The 6,000-nt window shown below is 43.1% G+C and overlaps 1 protein-coding gene across 1 annotated transcript in view; it reads left to right on the top strand.

Moving 5' to 3' along the window:
* The first annotated feature begins 844 nt into the window (after positions 1–844).
* CHRM1 (cholinergic receptor muscarinic 1) overlaps positions 845–6,000 on the top strand; it is a 416,640-nt gene continuing 411,484 nt past the window's right edge. Inside the window, exon 1 of the mRNA XM_063944868.1 lies at positions 845–999. The gene's annotated coding sequence lies outside the window, so the exon portion shown is untranslated. The remainder of the gene's footprint in view (positions 1,000–6,000) is intronic.

The raw sequence follows: 6,000 nt of genomic DNA, 5'->3' as shown, positions 1-6,000 counted from the left end.
TGCATTTGAAAACCCCCCTCTAGAAATTCTGCTTTTTGTCACTGATATCCATATCGCTAATCCTGCTATTTCCCTTTTCATCACAGCATGGACAGGGTCCAGGGGGGCCCACACCGCACACCCTGCACCCATTATTTTTAATACATGCCCTCCGGAGTCCCGCGGCACAGCAGCAGCGCTGCAGGAATCACTGGGAAAACGGTGCAGCACCATTTTCCCGGTGTTTTGTGCATATGCAGTAGGAAAACCACTGTGAAAATGGCCGGCGTGCCATTTTCCTGGAGCTCTGCACATGCGCTCTGGACTCTGGGACAGCAGGACTGTAGTGCCCACAACTCTATGGTGCTTCCGGCTAGAGATGAGGGGGCCCAGAATGAGTCTGCACACGGGCCTCCTCCTCTCTATGCAAGTATAATGCAAATAAATTATTTTAAAATTATTTGTATAATCAACAATTTATAGAACCTCAGAATCTGTTTATTTGTCCCAATTTACTTGCAGCCTGCACAGCACTGGCTTTCTGTAGACCAGTTGTTCCTAATACAACCAATAGAAACAAGGAACATTTTATGTAATAAACACCTGTACTTTTTAAAGGATGATCTCTCCACAATAGTAAGTTAGTAACTTGCAAATAAAAAAAATCCCCGTCCTTGTAATGCTATTGCAAAGACAAATATAAAATGAGCGCCCACAGCTCTCCCGAATTCGTCTTTAAAGTCAGGATAGCATCGCCGAAGCTGAGGCTTCTTTTCGTAGCGCAGCCTGTAGTTTCCCATCGCTCCACAAGGGGGCAAATCTAGAGCATGTCTGGGTGTCGTGCGACTCTTGGAAAGTCAGTGTATATAGGGCATGCAGCAGGAGCAGTATACATCCAGGAACAGCGATCAGAACACGCTCTAGCCATTGCATACCTATGCATGCATCTAGCACTATGGGAATACCAGCTGCAGCTATGGGATTATAACTCTGGAGAACTCTTCCTCCTTACTGGGGAAGGTGAGTATCTTTTATCCTTTTTCTCCAGATAAGAACATTGTATTTGCTCTTATTGCTACATGTTGAGTATTTGGGGACAAGACCACAGCAGCTCCTTCCTGCAGTGTTATGTGGGAATTACTACACGGCTAAGGGGTAAGTGGCAGCCAGTTGGCTGCTGTACTATGTGTAGTGGCTACTTTGCACTGTGACATAAGGAAAAGCTGCTCTGTCACCTACTGTACTTATCATACGGTACATGGTGTAGACTGCTTCATAGAACTATTTTATTACTTAAATAAAGTTGTATAGAGTAATCTGTATCACAGGACATACTGACATCTTGTTGCCTAGACAGAGAGATACAACACACATGAAAGAAAGAAACCACTTGATTGATGGATTATTGGGGAAGTGTCAGGGTGTGTAGTGTAGGTAACCCACCCACCTGAGTGCTTCTCTGCGCTGGATACACTCTCATACTGGCTAGAGTGACAGGTACAGCTATAGGCAGTTCTAAATCATTATTTTACTGCAATCTGGCTGCTGGGTGACAGGAGTTACAGCAGAGTAAGAGGTGAGGGGTGACAGATGGGTGTGGTAGGTTACAATATGAAGAGAGTGCTGGAGGGTGATATGAAGATGCTACACAACTGTGACTAGTAGGGGTTTAGTACATGATTATCACATTCACAGTGTGAGTAAATCTATAATGGAGGGAGGGGTAAGAGAGGTGAGTGTTGGGCAGTGAGTGACAGTAAATGTATGGGTTGTGAGAATATACAGTATTTGGGAGGGTGCGTTACACAGGTATAATATCAGTTACAAAAGAAATCATTACACAAATAACCGATTTGTAGCTTTATAAGTCACTGGTGATGAAAGGATAACATGTGTAGGTTGTATGCAGAAATAATGACACAATATTTACTATAGTAAGAATAAATTAAGAAATTCATATTTGTTTTATTAGATTGTAAGCTCTACAGGAATGGAATACTGTACAATATATCATTATTATTTTTTTCTGTGTATATTTCTAAATATGGCAATCCATACTTGTATTATTAGATTGTAAGATCTTCAGGCAGGGTCTGCTGTATTCTAATATTTCTGCTGTGTACATGTCTAAATATGGAGATCAGACTTCTTTTACTAGATTGTAAGTTCTTCAGGCAGGGTTAATTCCTGTATCCTATTGATTGTGCTGTGTACATTATGAGATGGCACTTAAATACATTTATAGACACATACACCTTCTGTATACGCACACAGCATACATATCAACTTGTGTGTACTGTACAATTCTAATAGAGGTAGAGTACTGAGAATATAAGAGTATAAAATGATACAATATGAACAATAGTGGTTAATGCATTGCGGACAGTGTGTGGGTGTCACAGGATGTAATAATAGGGGTTTAAAGCACAATCTGAATGGGGGTGATGTCAAAAAATGGTTAATTGGTTGTAGGAAATGTGTAGGAATGCAAGTCTATTATTAACACTGAAATACAGAAGTACTTGTGGAATTGAGTTAATAAAATTGTGGCTGGCGACAGCAGCAGTACAGAGTGTGAGTAAAGGAATGTTACGGGGCTAAGGGAAAAAATGTGAGTGTAGGGATAGGAGAGGATCTGTACACAATTATGGCATGGAATGCGAGTACACAAGTTATAGAAGACATGCATAGCATCAAACTGCGCGTGCAGGCGTTGCAGGGGGCTAGCAGAGGAATATCAGCAGTGAGATGGACTAGGTGCTCTGCCCTTAGGACAGGTGCAGTTAGAAGGGCTGTGCCTCTGGCAGATCTTCTCCACCTTGCAACTGCAACAAATGTGGCTTTCTACTGGAAGCTATCCACCTGCTATCTATCATAAGGAGAGAATGGAATCCTACCTTTATAGATAAAACAGAATATTGTCCTGCACTGGGGTCATAGCAACCTACGCAATTGCCATCGGGCCTGTAGCTTAGGGTTTCTGGACCAAGATGAAAACAGGGGCCCCCTCAGACTCGCTGCATATTGATGTATTCAGGCAGAAATACCATTTCAAAGCTGTTGAGTATGAAGAGAATTATATATAATTCAGGAACCTACGTCAGATTGGTGAAGATGTAATAGGACATGACGTTGTTGCTTATTGTTTTGAAGGTATGTAGACATTGGTTGGTGAGTGATGGAGGGGAGCTAGTCCATACGTTCTCAAACTCAGTCCCCATAGTTGATGTTTTCCAAGTTTTCTGACAGAATCACTAGTGGAATAATGAGCTCCACCTGTGGATCTTTTAAAATGTGTCAGTGAGTAATGAGTACACCTGTGCACCTGCTGGGTTACCTGGAAACGTGACTTGTTGGGGTCCTGAGGACCGAGTTTGAAAATGAATGAGCTAGAGAATAGGTCAGACTTATGTACATTTTGCAGTGGGGGGGGGGGCGGCGCGTTGTGCGCGCAGTACCGTTGCCGCTAATGCACATGCGCCAGCTCCCAACGTCTGTAAATTACATAGTACAGGTGCCGGAGCCTGGTCGGCGGCAGGGACCAGGCAACGGGGACAAGGCAGTAGATACCTGGCAGCATGGTCGCTGATTGTACCTGAAAAAGCTTCACTGACCAGGAATATCCTTGGGTTAAGAAAGAGACAGCATTTTATGAAACCATATATTGTAAAAGGTACATACTGATAGTTATACAACATTATACATGTACTGAGCATTGATTATTAAATCAGTAAAGGTCATAGATCAAGCAGAACAGATATGTTTTATTAATAATTGCTTCAAACAAAAGGATATACATAATCATATTCAGTCTCCAAAAGCTAGAATTATATATGAGCCACTAGTACCCCATAAGTGGGTCGCACCCGGGACTTGTGCACAGCTCCTTCCCAGGCGAGACCCTTGCCGGGTTGGTGACATCAGCCATGACGCATCCTGTAGGCGGTGCCGCGCCGCTTGTTCCTATAGTGTGTACAGTACCGGATCGCATCGACTCTGCTTACCCAGTCACTGCTACCCTGGTGGAACTCGTATTCAATCCTGGTCGTTACCATGGTTGAAATACCGAGTCACTCAACCCAGATTATTTCCCCTGGCCCCTTTTACAATGCAAAAAGATCCAGGTTGCTGCTAGTTCACGTGCTATAACCCGGGTTATATTTGGCAGTGTGAAAGGGGTATTAGAGATTTAGGGAAAGATAAACTAAGCTGTGAAAAGAATGGAGAAGTGTGCCAGTGAAGACATTGACCATGGCAACCAATCAGCATTAAAGTAACATTTATCATTTGCATACTATAAAATGATACAAAGCAGCTGATTGGTTGCCATGGGCAACTTCTCCACTGGCTCACTTCTCCACTCTTTTCACTGCTTAGTACATCTCCCCATAGTATTGCCTCTGTATGAGTTTGGTGTTAGTGACTTACTGTAGATCGGAATCAGGAGAACTCATGAGTAAATGTATGATTTAGTATCAGAATTATCCCACATCAGAGACAAATCTGGCTTTTTTTTTTGCAGGAATGGAGTTGCCAAACTCCACCTTAATTTGTCAAACAGAAACTTCTGTTCCATTCATATTAAAAAGCATATACTGTACACTATGTATGAGCAGCTTAGATGTGACGCAAGGCTATAAATACTAATGTACACAATAAATCTGTATTTATTTTGCCATAAAATTTTTACAGCTAGAAGGATGTTTTAACACCTGCTCTTAATGCTTCAGCTGATGTTGTTTGCCACAAGTATTCCTTAACTGCAGAAGAGTGGAAGAAGCAAAGTGAAACGGGGCCATGTCTACCAATATGCACCATACATCTGGGGAGTGGGAGGAGCAATTGGAACAGAGACACACCTACAATATACACCATGGGTCAGGTTGAGTGGGAGGAGAAATTGGAACAGAGACACACCTACAATATACATCATGGGTCAGGTTGAGTGGGAGGAGAAATTGGAACAGAGACACACCTACAATATACACCACAGGTCAGGTTGAGTGGGAGGAGAAATTGGAACAGAGACACACCTACAATATACATCATGGGTCAGGTTGAGTGGGAGGAGAAATTGGAACAGAGACACACCTACAATATACACCACAGGTCAGGTTGAGTGGGAGGAGAAATTGGAACAGAGACACACCTACAATATACACCACAGGTCAGGGGAGTGGGAGAAGAAATTGGAACAGAGACACACCTACAATATACACCACAGGTCAGGTTGAGTGGGAGGAGAAATTGGAACAGAGACACACCTACAATATACACCACAGGTCAGGGGAGTGGGAGGAGAAATTGGAACAGAGACACACCTACAATATACACCATGGGTCAGGTTGAGTGGGAGGAGAAATTGGAACAGAGACACACCTACAATATACATCATGGGTCAGGTTGAGTGGGAGGAGAAATTGGAACAGAGACACACCTACAATATACACCATGGGTCAGGTTGAGTGGGAGGAGAAATTGGAACAGAGACACACCTACAATATACACCACAGGTCAGGTTGAGTGGGAGGAGAAATTGGAACAGAGACACACCTACAATATACACCACAGGTCAGGGGAGTGGGAGAAGCAATCGGAAAAGAGCTACATCTACCAGTGGGCACTTTAGATCAAGGGAGTGGGAGGAGCAAATTGACCAGAGAGAAGCCTACCAAAAGGCACCATTAATCAGGTGAAAGGGACGAGCAAGTGGAACATAACCACACCTACTAAAAGGTACTGTAACTATATAGTAGATCATGGGAGTTGGAGCAGTGAAACAAGCGCTTAATTACAGCGAAATTACAAAGAGGCTGAATAGTGCACTGGGAACCAGCTTGATTGTCAGTCAGAGCCAACTATTACCAAAATAATGGTGCTATGCACTCACCTATGGTTTTTGACAATATAAACAATCAGTGTATCTATGTAGTTACCTCTCCAGAGGTCTCCCCACTCTCCTCCTCTAAGCATGCTTGAGTACCGGAGCATGGGGGTAATTCTGAGTTGATCGCAGCAGGA

The sequence above is a fragment of the Pseudophryne corroboree genome, chromosome 11 (assembly GCF_028390025.1).
Source record: "Pseudophryne corroboree isolate aPseCor3 chromosome 11, aPseCor3.hap2, whole genome shotgun sequence".
Taxonomy (NCBI): Eukaryota; Metazoa; Chordata; class Amphibia; order Anura; family Myobatrachidae; genus Pseudophryne; species Pseudophryne corroboree.
Note: the sequence above shows the minus strand (reverse complement) of the source record. Positions and strands in the feature narration are given on the sequence as shown.